We start from the raw sequence: 14,805 nt of genomic DNA, 5'->3' as shown, positions 1-14,805 counted from the left end.
GCCTTCAGAATGGGAGGAAATAATAGCAAATGAAGCAACTGACAAAGAATTAATCTCAAAAATATACAAGCAACTCCTGCAGCTCAATTCCAGAAAAATTAACAACCCAATAAAAAAATGGGCCAAAGAACTAAACAGACATTTCTCCAAAGAAGACATACAGATGGCTAACAAACACATGAAAAGATGCTCAACATCACTCATTATCAGAGAAATGCAAATCAAAACCACTATGAGGTACCATTTCACACCAGTCAGAATGGCTGCAATCCAAAGTCTACAAGCTGGAGAGGGTGTGGAGAAAAGTGAACCCTCTTACACTGTTGGTGGGAATGCAAACTAGTACAACCACTATGGAGAACAGTGTGGAGATTCCTTTAAAAACTAGAAATAGAACTGCCATATGATCCAGCAATACCACTGCTGGGCATACACACCAAGGAAATCAGAATTGAAAGAGATACGTATACCCCAATGTTCATCGCACCACTGTTTATAATAGCCAGGACATGGAAGCAACCTAGATGTCCATCAGCAGATGAATGGATAAGAAAGCTGTGGTACATATACACAATGGAATATTACTCAGCCATTAAAAAGAATATATTTGAATCAGTTCTAATGAGGTGGATGAAACTGGAGCCTATTATACAGAGTGAAGTAAGCCAGAAAGAAAAACACCAATACAGTATATTAACGCATATATATGGAATTTAGAAAGATGGTAATGATAACCCTGTATGCAAGACAGCAAAAGAGACACAGATGTATAGAACAGTCTTTTGGACTCTGTGGGAGCATTGGAGAAGGAAATGGCAACCCACTCCAGTGTTTTTGCCTGGAGAATCCCAGGGATGGGGGAGCCTGGTGGGCTGCTGTCTATGGGGTTGCACAGAGTTGGACATGACTGAAGCGACTTAGCAGCAGTAGCAGCAGGGAGAGGACAAGCATGGGATGATTTGGGAGAATGGCATTGAAACATGTATAATATCATATGTGAAACAAATCGCCAGTCCAGGTTCAATGCATGACACAGGATGTTCGGGGCTGGTGCACTGGGATGACCCAGAGGGATGGGATGGGGAGGGATGTAGGACAGGGGTTCAGGATGGGGAACACATGTACACCTGTGGCAGATTCATGTTGATGCATGGCAAAACCAATACAATATTGTAAAGTAATTAGCCTCAAATTAAAATAAATAAATTTATATTAAAAAAATTTCTACAATCACACCAAAAAAAAAAAAATACTTACTATAAAACTACAACAATCAAGACAGCATGGTATTGGCTAAAGAATAGACAAATGAACAGTTTAAAGATCCCAGAAATAGACTCCCATAAATATATCTGATCTTTGACAATGGGGCAAAGGCAATACAATAAAGATAGTCTCTTCAATAAATGGTGATTAAACAACTGGATGCCTACATGCAATAAATGAATCTAGAGAGGTGGGGTGGGAGGTGGAAGGGAGGTTCAAGAGGGAGGGGATATATGTACACTTATGGCTGATTCACACTGTTGTACAGCAGAAACCAACACAACATTGCAAAGCAATTATCCTTCAATTTAAAAATAAATTTAATAAAATAGTTGCAATGAATATTAATGAAGTATTTCACTTATATCTGAAAAAATGCTCAAAATGGATCTCAGACCTAAATGCAAAATACAAAAATATACAATTCCTAGAAGATAGCACAGGAGAAAACCTAGATGTTCTTGGGTATGGCAAAACCTTTTTTAAGATAAAACACCAAAGAGACAATCCATGAAAGAAATCATTATTAAGTTAGACACCATTAAAATTAAAAACTTCTGCTCTGTAAAAGACAACATCAAGAAAATTTGGATGTAAGTCACAGACTTGGAGAAAATATTTGCAAAAGACATATTTGATAAAAGACTGTTATTTAAAATGTACAAAGAGCACTTAAAATTCAACAATAAGAAAACAAACAATCCAATTTAAAAGGGAGTCAAAGATCACAATAAACACCTCACAACAGAGGATATAAAGATGGCAGATAACATATGAAAATACATGCAAGTGCTAACTCACTTCAGTTGTGTCTGACTCTGTGTGACCCTATGGATGATAGCCTGCCAGGCTTCTCTATCCATGGGATTCTCCAGGCAAGAATACTGGAGTGGGTTGCTAGGTCCTCCTCCAGGGGAATCTTCCCAACCCAGGGGTAAGAAAATATGCTCCACATCAAAAGGCACCAGGGAAATGCAAATAAAATTAACAATGAGATATCACTACATACTTAGAATGATCAAAATCCAGATGACTAGGCAAACCTTCGAGAATTTTTAGGGCAGTGAAAATAGTCTGCATAATGTTAAAAAGATACATGTCCAAACTTACAGAATGTACAGCACAAGAATGAATCCTAGTGTAAACTATGGACTTTGGGTGATTACAATGTGTCAGTGAAGGTCTTCTTTGGTAAATTAGATAGATGATAGACACATATTAATAGATGATGATGATAGACAGATAGATAGATGGATACTGGTTCCTGCTAATATTTAGTCTTTTACTCCAGTTCCTGACACAGAACTCCTGAATTTCTTGTAATTTTCTGGCTGGTAGAAACATCTTTTGTTCTAATAAGGCAACTCTTGATAGTTGCCTGGATGGGGGCTAAACACCAGAAAGACCAAGTCATGACTAGCAGCTTGAAACTTTCAGCCCTACCTGCTATTTTCCTGGAAGAGGAAAAGAACTGGAAATTGAGTTAACAATCAATTGTGCCTGTATGACAAAGTCTTTGTAAAAATCTCTAGACTAGATCTTCCCTGGTGGTCCAGTGGTTATGAATCTGCCTTGCAATGCAAGGGACACTGGCTCAAAACCCAGTCCAGGAAGATCCTACTTGCTGTGTGCAGCTAATCACTTTCACCACAACTGCTGAATCCATGTTCTAGAGCCTGTGAGTTCTAGGGCCTGTGCTCCGCAACAAGAGAAGCCACCACATTACAGCTGGAGAGTATCCCCTGCTCAATGCAACTAGAGAAAGCACACAATGAAAACCCAGGCCAGGCAAAAATAAATAAATAATTTAAAAAAAAATAGCTAGACTATAGGATTTGAAGAACTCTTGGTTGGAGACCACCTTCGCATGCCAGGAAGGTGACCCACCGCAATGCCACAGAAGTGTTTGTGCTCAGGACCCTTTCAGACCTTCACTTGTGTATCTCTTCATCAGGCTGTTGATCCATATCTTTTATCAAATCATTTACTATATAATAAACCAAGATACATAAGTGTTTCCCTGAGTCCTGAAAACTGTTTTAGCAAGGGATCAGGGGATTTATGCTGCTTGGTCAGAAGTACAGGTGGAAACTCGGGACTTGTGATTTGCATCTGAAAGTGAAAGAAAAGAAAGTGAAGTCACTCAGTCGTGTCCGACTCTTTGCGACCCATGGACTGTAGCCTACCAGGCTCCTCTGTCCATGGGATTTTCCAGGCAGTAGTCCTGGAGTGGATTGCCATTTCCTTCTCCAGGGGATCTTCCCAACCCAGGGATCGAACCCCGGTCTCCCGCACTGTAGACAAATGCTTTACCATCTGAGCCACCAGGGAAGTCGATTTGTATCTGAAGTAGGGGTCAACTTGCGGGACTGTGCTCTTAACTCCAAGAATAGTGTCAGAACTAAGCTGAATTACAGGACACGCAGAGGTTTGATTTGTGTGGGAAAACCCCACACATCTGGTTTCAGAAATGCTGTGAGTGTGGGTAGAAAAATAACAGAAGAGTTTTTCCCTTTCCATATGTATAATTACTTTGAAGCATCCTCATGCCCACACTTTCTGAGCCACTTTAAGGGGAACTCACGTTATAACGAGATTCAACTCCACAATCAAATCTTAACATTCATACAGTGTTACATCTACATCCTTCAGTGGATGAGTTTGCCTATTTACCTTGTGCTGCAATAATTATTCCCACTTTAATCCCACCAGATAATCACCAGATATCACAAAACAGTGTTTTTATTAATATATCAGACACAGGTTAGTTCCAGGGATGAAGCTGGGTACCCCAAGGCATACCACAAACAGAACTTTTTAAACTGACTCCTCATCCCTTCCATAATGTTGTAGGAGGAAATGCATGGAATCTAGAATCTTGCTGGACCCTGGCCAAAGATCTCAATCATCCTTTAATTGTTAGACATTTGTAGACTCTAAAATAGACTTTAACTATAGACTTTGAACCACATTACTATAAAATGGAGATTAAAAACATCTTCATTAAAGGTTTATTGTGAGCACTGAATGAATTATGGGCACAACAAGTTTCAATAACCATAAAATTATGCATTTATGTTAATAGTTGTTGTCTTATGCCTCACAGATCTCCTACCTTGACCTCAGCCTCACTCCACTTAAGAACTAAACAATAGTTCATAACGGATGACAAGAAAAGAGTTCCAATCAAGATGTAAAGAATAGACTTTTGGACTCAATGGGAGAAGGCAAAGGTGAGATGATTTGAGAGAATAGCATTGAAACATGTACATTACCATATGTGAAAGATATGACCAATGCAAGTTCAATGCATGAAGCAGGGCACCCAAAGTCAGTGCTCTGTGACAACCCGGAGGGATAGGGTGGGTAGGGAGGGGGTGCTCAGGATGGGAGGACACGTGTATACCTGTGGCTGATTAATGTTGATGTATGGCAGAAACCATCATAATATTACAAATTAATTATACTCTGATTAAAATAAATAAATTAATTAAACAAACAAAAAAGTCTACTCCTATGGGGAAAAAAATTGGGAAGATCTCCTGGAGAAGAGAATGGCAACCCACTCCAGTATTATTGTCTGGAGAACCCCATGGACAGAGCCGGGCTTACAGTCCGTGGGGTCACAGAGTCGGACACGACTGAGTGAATAACACATACATTCTGGGCTTCCAACTTCTTATTATGTCTGAAAACCAAAAAGTATGCTTCAAAGTGCACCCCTCCAGTTTCAGAGTAAACCATGCTGATAATCACCAATAGTAATATCAAACTCAAAGGGAAGAATGCTTGGTAATTTTTTTTCAGTATTTGAAAGATGAAGCCTTAATTATGCATTCTGTAATTATGTGTTGTTGTTCAGTCGCTCAGTCGTGTCTGACTCTTTGCGACTCCATGGACAGCACCCAGCCTTCCCTGTCCTTCATTATCTCCCAGAGTTTGCTTAAACTTATGTCCATTGAGTTGGTGATGCCATCCAACCATCTCATCCTGTCATCCCCTTCTCTTCCTGCCTTCTATCTTTCCCAGCATCAGGGTCTTTTCCAATGAGTCGACTCTACACATAAGGTGGTCAAAGTATGGGAGCTTCAGTTTTAGCATCTGTCCTTCCAAAGAATGTTCAGGGTTGATTTCCATAGGATTGACTGGTTTGATCTCCTTGCTGTCCAAGGGACTCTCAAGTGTCTTCTCCAGCACCAATTAGCTTGTAATTCTTAAAAAAGGCACATGAGGGGTGTTAATGATGGTTGCATGCTGTGTGGAGAAGGTAAAGCATATTTGATATTCAAGGGCCATTCTGTGGAATGGGTTCAGTTCAGTTCAATTCAGTCACTCAGTCATGTCCGACTCTTTGCCATCCCATGAATCGCAGTATGCCAGGCCTTTCTGTCCATCACCAACTCCTGGAATTTACTCAAACTCATGTCCATCGAGTTGGTGATGCCATCCAGCAGTCGCATCCTTTGTCGTCCCTGCTCCTCCTGCCCCCAATCCCTCCCAGCATCAGGGTCTTTTGCCGGGAGCTGGCATATTGCATATTGAGTGCAGCACTTTCCACAGCATCATCTTTCAGGATCTAGAATAGCTCAACTGGAATTCTATCACTGCCGGGAGCCGGCATGAGGAACTCCGCCCATGACAAAGGTCATGAGAAAGGAGGCTTGGCATACGCAAAGGCGGGATCGAGCCTCAGGAGTCCCCCTGGAAATTCTCGAGCATCTACTCCCAAAACCAGAGTCTGCCTACTTTCTGCTTTGTGCTTTGACCTACACCTCTGACTTTACGGGGGGCTGTCCCCCACTACCTCTCTCTGAAAAAGAGTTAGCTTACAGCTCCAGTTAATAATTGCTGGGTGTGACAGTGTTTAACCTACAAACTCCTTTGGAAATCCTCTAGCCTGCCTGAATAGGTTTTTCTGGCCACATGTGATTGTTCAGAGCCTCCCAACTGTGAGAGGCAGGAGATGTTCTAAACTGTCTAAACACAGATTCCTTTGAGTAGTTAAAAGATTGATTAGAAATTGTATTGGTGAAGGGTTTTTCACTTATTGGGCCAATGTTTGCTGCTAAGTCTCCATACTCCTTACCTACTCTGTCCTTGGCAGTGTATTGATTGATATAATGGGTGTATAGAAATGTAAGTAGTAGCCTCAATGTTTGTAACCTTGGACCCTTGAGTTAATTCTTTTCTTGATTGAGCCCACCTCACCTTTGCCCTATAGGAATGCAGCTTTGTCCAATGCTTTTTTGGAGGCTGGTGCCTGACTTTGGAATAATCACCTTTAGAGAAAGATAAGTTTCTTAAAATGTTAACAGGCCTCCTGGCCAGAAGATGATGTAATTCACCTGAACTTTTGCATATGATGTTTGAAAGCCTGGCTTCGATTAGGACCAGGAACTGCTGTCCTTGCATGACTCCACCCCTTCCCCCATTATCCTCTATGCACAACTTAAGGTATAAAAACTACTTTGGAAAATAAAGTGCGGGCCTTGTTCACCGAAACTTGGTCTCCCCATGTCGCTCTCTCTCCCAAATTCTGGCTGAGTCTCCATCTGGAGCAGGGAACCCGCCATGCTTGCTAATTATGCCTGGGCTTCTAAGGTCTGACTGGGGAGGCCTCAGTGTCTCCTCTCCTTTGGGAGGACGGAAGGACGCCTGCGGCCTACGTAAGTGGTGCAAACTTCTTGTCTTGAAGTTTTATTGGTTTCCCGCATAAACCAAGCTACTCAGCCTCTTTTCTCCACTGAATTTTCCTACTGAGCTATCCTCATCCTATTACTCTTTATATCTTTGATAAAATATTTAAATAAATAGGTTGCCAATGCCGTCCCCGCTTCGAATACCCTGGATCAGCTGGGGCTGGTCCCCGGCAGTCTTTTCCAATGAGTCAACTCTTCGCATGAGGTGGCCAAAGTACTGGAGTTTCAGCTTTAGCATCAGTCCTTCCAATGAATTAACACCCAGGACTGATCTCTTTTAGGATGGACTGGTTGGATCTCCTTGCAGTCCAAGGGACTCTCAACAGTCTTCTCCAACACCACAGCTCAAAAGCATCAATTCTTCGGTGCTCAGCTTTCTGCACAGTCCAACTCTCACATCCATACACGACCACTGGAAAACCATAGCCTTGACTAGACAGACCTTTGTTGGCAAAGTAATGTCTCTGCTTTTCAATATGCTATCTAGGTTGGTCATAACTTTCTTTCCAAGGAGTAACCATCTTTTAATTTCATGGCTGCAGTCACCATCTGCAGTGATTTTGGAGCCCCCCAAAATAAAGTCTGACACTGTTTCCACTGTTTCCCCATCTATTTCCCATGAAGTGATGGGACCAGATGCCATGATCTTCGTTTTCTGAATGTTGAGCTTTAAGCCAACTTTTTCACTCTCCACTTTCACTTTCATCAACAGACTTCTTAGTTCCTCTTCACTTTCTGCCATAAGGGTTGTGTCATCTGCATATCTGAGGTTATTGATATTTCTCCTGGCAATCTTGATTCCAGCTTGTGCTTCTTCCAGCCCAGTGTTTCTCATTATATACTCTGCATATAAGGTAAATAAGCAGTGACAATATACAGCCTTGACGTACTCCCTTTCCTATTTGGAACCAGTCTGTTGCTCCATGTCCAGTTCTAACTGTTGCTTCCTGACCTGCATATAGGTTTCTCAAGAGGCAGGTCAGGTGGTCTGGTATTCCCATCTCTTTCAGAATTTTCCACAGTTTATTGTGATCCACCCAGTCAAAGGCTTTGGCATAGTCAATAAAGCAGAAATAGATGTTTTTATGGAACTCTCTTGCTTTTTCCATGATCCAGCAGATGTTGGCAATTTGACCTCTGGTTCCTCTGCCTTTTCTAAAACCAGCTTGAACATTTGGAAGTTCACAGTTCACGTATTGCTAAAGCCTGGCTTGGAGAATTTTAAGCATCACTTTACTAGTGTTAGAGATGAGTGCATTTGTTCAGCAGTTTGAGCATTCTTTGGCATTGCCTTTCTTTGGGATTGGAATGAAAACTGACATTTTCCAGTCCTCTGGCCACTGCTGAGTTTTCCAGATATGCTGGCATATTGAGTGCAGCACTTTCACAGCATCATCTTTCAGGATTTGAAATAGCTCAACTGGAATTCCATCACCTCCATTAGCTTTGTTTGTAGTGATGCTTTTTAAGGCCCACTTGACTTCACATTCCAGGATGTCTGGCTCTAAATGAGTGATCACCCCATCGTGATTATCTGGGTCGTGAAGATCTTTTTTGTACAGTTCTTCTGTGTATTCTTGCCATCTCTTCTTAATGTCTTCTGCTTCTGTTAGGTGCATACAATTTCTGTCCTTCATTGAGCCCATATTTGCATGAAATGTTCCCTTGGTATCTCTAATTTTCTTGAAGAGATCCCTAGTCTTTCCCATTCTGTTGTTTTCCTCTATTTCTTTGCATTGATCGCTGAGGAAGGCTTTCTTATCTCTCCTTGCTATTCTTTGGAACTCTGCATTCAGATGCTTATATCTTTCCTTTTCTCCTTTGCTTTTTGCTTCTCTTCTTTTCACAGCTATTTGTAAGGCCTCCTCAGACACCTATTTTGCTTTTTTGCATTTCTTTTCCATGGGGATGGTCTTGATCCCTGTCTCCTGTACAATGTCACAAACCTCCACCCATAGTTCATCAGGCACTCTGTCTATCAAATTTAGTCCCTTACATCTTTCTCACTTCCACTGTATAATCAAGTGGAATTGATTATAATCAACTTAGTTATAATCAACTAAGGAATTTGATTTAGGTCATACCTGAATGATCTAGTGGTTTTCCCTACTTTCTTCAATTTCAGTCTGAATTTGGCAATAAGGAGTTCATGATCTGAGCCACAGTCAGCTCCCGGTCTTGTTTTTGCTGACTGTATAGAGCTTCCCCATTTTTGGCTGCAAAGAATATAATCAACCTGATTTTGGTGTTGACCATCTGGTGATGTCCATGTGTAGAGTCTTCTCTTGTGTTGTTGGAAGAGGGTGTTTGCTATGAGCAGTGCGTTCTCTTTGCAAAACTCTATTAGCCTTTGCCCTGCTTCATTTCGTATTCCAAGGCCAAATTTGCCTGTTCCTCCAGGTGTTTACTTCAGGAATGGGTTCATTACATATTAATACATTGGAACTTTGTCACCAGTTTGTTCAGCTACAAAGAAGTCTTAAAGGCAGCTCCCATTGGCACAGTGAGGGTGAGACGAAAGGAAAATTCTTTACAGAATAAGATTGCCCAAGATCATCACCTAGGGAGTTTACTGCTTAAATAATTAACAGCTTTGAGGTACTATTGGTCATGTACTGAGAAAGAGATCAGAAATTGTGTTGAATTGAAATTTTTGTGTTGGACATTCCCGTAAGTCATGGGACTCAACTGCCATTTTTGTATTGTTTGCTTCTGCTAGTATTATGCATTCCTTGTGGGACTGGTTTCCCTGGGTAGCAAGCCATTACCAAAAGCATTTCAAAATCAAAGGAATACAGAAAATATTGAAGGTAATCAGGACCAAGAAGCCTGCTTTCTAGATCAAAGATCAAGCCATAGTGTTGAGAGAGTCAATTCGTAGGCAGGTTGATAAGAACCCCAGGGTCCCCGAGGAGGAGAAAAATGTCTGGGGCTTTCAAGGAGGAGATAGGGATCTGGGATTCTCAAAGAGGAGAAAAGGACAAACTTCTTTGTTTTTTTCCTCTACATTCCTTAGTCTTAGTCACATAAAACATTTTTTTCTTTAAGCCTAGAACTGATGATTACATAACAAACAAATCAGTTTAAACTCTGTACTAAAGATTATATAACAACAATGTATCCTGCTTGAGAACAGTTTCTCCTTTCTGAAAACCTTCTGGCTAATCCTGTTATCTTGAAATGTAAATTATGGGATTGGGTCTAGTAAGATCTTTACAACCTTGAGACAGTCTTTTGATTTATTGTCATAACTAATTAAAAACCTATATAACTCCCTTGCTAACACTAGCAAGGTAGGCACTCTCTTTCCCCCTTCTGATGTCTGTGTCAGAAACTTTCTCTGTCCCTTTCTCACTTTAATAAAACTCTGCTACACAAAAGCTCTTGAGTGATCAAGCCTGGTCCCTGGTCCCGAAGCTAAATCTTCTTCGGAGATCATGAATCCAACACCGTTCACCGTAAGCTATCAGTGTGATCACCATGTTGCCACTGACTCACTCAGTGAGTGCCTAAACAGGTTGTGCCCACAAGAAAGTGAAAGTGAAGTCGCTCAGTCGTGTCTGACTCTGCGAGTCCGACTATAGCCAATATAGTGAGCTCTGCCTGCTCACAGAGGATATTGGGTAGATTGTTTACAAATATGGCCTTCCTGCATCCACATCTGTTTGTAAGGTGATTTTGCAGTCCCTTCTATCAAATGTCTATTGTCTAATCTTTTGAGTCTGAGCTGGACTTGTGCTTATTTTAGTCAAGAATACACAGCAGAAGTGACATTGTGCCAGTTTTGAGCCTATGTCTCCAGAGACCTTATACTCTTTTTCTTGGAACCCTGCCAAGCCACCCAGTAAACAAGCTCAGGCCAGCCTTCTGGATAATGATAGACTCATAGCCCATATCTGAGGTTGTTGGTATTTCTCCCCAAAATCTTGATTTGAGCTTGTGATTTATCCAGTTTGCATGTCACATGAATTACTCTGCATATAAGTTTAAAAAACAGGGTGATAATACACAGACTTGACATATCCCTTTCCCAATTTTGAACCAGTCCATTAACAGTTGCTTCTTGACCTGCATATAGGTTTCTTAGGAGGCAGGTAAGATGGTCTGATATTTGCATCTCTTTAAGAAACAACAGGCTAAGAACAACTAAAATGAATATATTCACAATGGAAATTGTACATTCAACTTCAAAAGCATATCTCATTTATAAGCCAGACACAAAAAGACAAATATCACATAACATCACTTATATGTGGAGAAGGAAATGGCAACCCACTCCAGTACTCTTGCCTGGAGAATCCCATGGATGGAGGAGCCTGGTAGGCTACAGTCCATGGGGTTTCAAAGAGTCAGACACGACTGAGCAACTTCACCTCACTCACTTCATACTTTATTACTGGAGAAGGAAATGGCAACCTATTCCAGTATTCTTGCCTGGAGAATCCCATGGACAGAGGAGCCTGGCGGGCCGTGGTCCATAGGGTCGCAGAGAGTTAGACATGACTGAAGTGACTGAGCACTGAGCACATCACTCATATGTGGAATTTAACAAAAGTAAAACAAAAAAGATTCAAATAAATGTATTTACAAAATAGGAATATACCCACAGACATAGAAAACAAACTTGGTTACCACAGAGGAAAGGGGAGGAGGGAAATAAATTAGGAGTTTAGGATTAACAATTACATACTACTCTATATACAATAGATAACCAGTTACCGTATAACAAGGGAACTGTAGTCAATACTTTGTAATAACCTTATAAGGGAAAAGAATTTGAAAAAGAATAAAAGAATCATAGTACTGTCACCTGAAAATAATACAACATTGTAAATCACCTATATTTTATTTAAAAGCATATATTTCTTGAGAATAAAGACACTCATAATACATAATTTAGATGAGAGCAGTTAGAAAGGTCAAACTTGGGAAGAGGTTCCAAACTCATATAGAAATACTGGACAGGCATAAAAGTTAAATCCATGATAGAACTGGAAGCAGTGTAACAGGGATGCTAGGGACTGTGGCCCAGGCTCTCATAGTTATGAAATAGGAAAACATTGTTGTCAGATCATCTAATTTTCCTAGGACTAGTCTAGAACTGCATACTTCTGACATAAATCCTACAGATTTTTAAATATTGCCTCGTAATTACTTTTTCTTAAGTCTGTAAATTTAGTTAGGCCCTCAGGACCTCAGTACTAGCTGAAGTCTTCTGAGCAAATAGGCTAATTGCTCTATTTCTTTGGGCTTGCCTGGTGGCTCAAATAGTAAAGAATCCACCTGCAATGCGGGAGACCTGAATTCAATCCCTGAGTTGGGAAGATGCTCTGAAGGAGGGCATGGCAACCCACTCCAGTATTCTTGCCTGGAGAATCTCCATGGACAGAGGGGCCTGGTGGGCTATAGTCCATGGGATCACAAAGTCATACATGACTGAGAAACTAAGCATAGCACAGTTTTTATTTCTTAAAAAAGTTTTTATTTACTTTTTATTTCCTGAAAAGAAATATTCCAGTCATCCCAAGGAACATAGTCAGAGGAGTCCCAGGGGCCATCTGAGTGGAAAAGCACCATAAATCCACAGATGTCCGTTAATGAGGCAGAAGGGATCAAAAGTTGAGTTTATAAGATAAACAGAGTTTAGGCCACATTTAAAGTCCCAGAGAGAGAGAGAGTTCAGTGAGGAGTAGACAGAAAGGGTGACCAGAGATATGACTTAGAATCAACCCTGGGGAGAAGTCTCCCTGAACAGAGACTGACTCCAGGAAAAACAGGATGTGGCTCTGTCCCTAGATCTCAGAGGTTGGGCCGATTAGAACTCATGCAGGAGTTGGGGTCAAAGTCAAGTTGTCTGATGCTAATGGGCAAGATGGAACCACTTACCAGGTAACAGCTGCTGCTGCCACTGCTAAGTTGCTTCAGTCGTGTCTGACTCCGAGGGACCCCATAGACGGCGGCCCACCAGGCTCTGCTGTGCCTGGGGTTCTCCAGGCAAGAACACTGGAGGGGGTTGCCATTTCCTTCTCCAATGCACGAAAGTGAAAAGTGAAAGTGAAGTCACTCAGTTGTGTCCAACTCTTAACAACCGCATGGACTGAAGCCTACCAGGCTCCTCCATCCATGGGATTTTCCAGGCAAAAGAGTACTAGAGTGGGGTACCAGGTAACAGAGGCCAGGGTTATCCCAGGCCCATCACACAGCCACAGAGAATGTTATAGTTTCAACTAGAGCGACTAAACTGAACTGAGATTGATAAGCCAAGGGCTTGTTATGATGACTCTTATTTTTGTTTGTTTATGTGTCTTTTGTTTGTGTGTTTTCATTTTTATTTATTTGTTTTTGGCTGTACTGGGTCTTCATTGCTCCACAGGCTTTTCTCTAGTTGCGGCAAGTGTGACAGCTCTTCGTTGCAGTGTGTAAGCTTCTCACTGTGGTAGTTGTTGCATACTGGCTTAGTTGCTCAACAATGTGGGATCCTCCCTGATCAGAGATGGAACCCATATCTTCAGGCAACTGGACTCTTTCACCACTGAGCCACCAGAGAAGCCCCTGCTTATATGTCTTAGTTGAAAAGCCAGCAAATATAAAAGTTAAAAACTGACAGCAAAACTGGCAACTTTGAATGAGAATAAATTCAAAAGATTAAGTGACTTCCTTGAATGTGTCTTATCTTCTCTTGACGGATCTAGTTATTAATTTAAAGGTAGGAAAGGAAAAAGACCCAGAGGCTAGAAATACTTCTACCACCAGCATGGTGCCAAGCCCGTGCCCCACATTTATGCCTTCTAGAAATAAAGTGTGGAGAGCATCATTCCTTAGTCCCTTTCAGCATGAATAGTGGCCATTTAGATCTGAATATTTAGGCCTTACTGGCTTACAAGTAACAGAAAACATAATCCAAAGTGGCTTAAACAAGAAAGGATTGGTTATCTTTCATAATTAAAATGTTCATAGGAAAATCAGGTGTGAGTTGATCCAATGATTTTCCCAGAAATATTTCTTCCTCTTTATTTCTTGGATCTGCTGTCTAGATGTTGCTGCTACTGCTGCTAAGTCACTTCAGTCGTGTCCGACTCTATGCAACCGCATAGACAGCAGCCCATCAGGCTCCCCCGTCCCTGGGATTCTCCAGGCAAGAACACTGGAGTGGGTTGCCATTTCCTTCTCCAATGCACAAAAGTGAAAAGTGAAAGTGAAGTCGTTCAGTTGTGTCCGACTCTTAGAGACCCCATGGACTGCAGCCCACCAGGCTCCTCCACCCATGGGATTTTCCAGGCAAGAGTATGGGAGTGGGGTGCCATGGCCTTCTCCGGTCTAGATGTTGAACCCATGCTTAGTATTCACATGAGGGGAACATGGCTACAGCAACCTATAAGACTACATTTTTTATTTTTAAATTCTAATCCAGTGGAAAGAACATTTGCCCCTATCTCATATGCCTCAGCAATCATCTAAAGATATGTCATGGGTGAACATCTGACCCAGATAAAACTCATCTTCATTGCCAGAAGGCATGCAGTAATTTGACTGACTTAGGTAACATGAATTTGGGTCACTCAGGAATTGAAGAGTGGAATTTTATGAACAAAAAGGGGAAGATGAACTCCCCCGCCCAAGTAGTTAGTAGTAAAACTGAGACTGACAGACAAAGGATGCCAAAACAAAGACAAATGCAGTCTTACCTTGTGACTTTATTGGATGTTCATATACCTTACTCAGACTGTCTTTTCAAATGCATCCCTATTCTAATAGGCTCATTCAGTTCAGTTCAGTTCAGTTCAGTCAGTCAGTCATGTCCGACTCTTTGCAACCCCATGAATTACAGCACGCCAGGTCT

Source organism: Bos javanicus, chromosome 1 (genome assembly GCF_032452875.1).
Source record: "Bos javanicus breed banteng chromosome 1, ARS-OSU_banteng_1.0, whole genome shotgun sequence".
Taxonomy (NCBI): domain Eukaryota; kingdom Metazoa; phylum Chordata; class Mammalia; order Artiodactyla; family Bovidae; genus Bos; species Bos javanicus.
The sequence above is the reverse complement of the archived record's forward strand: the minus strand, read 5'-3'. Positions refer to the sequence as shown.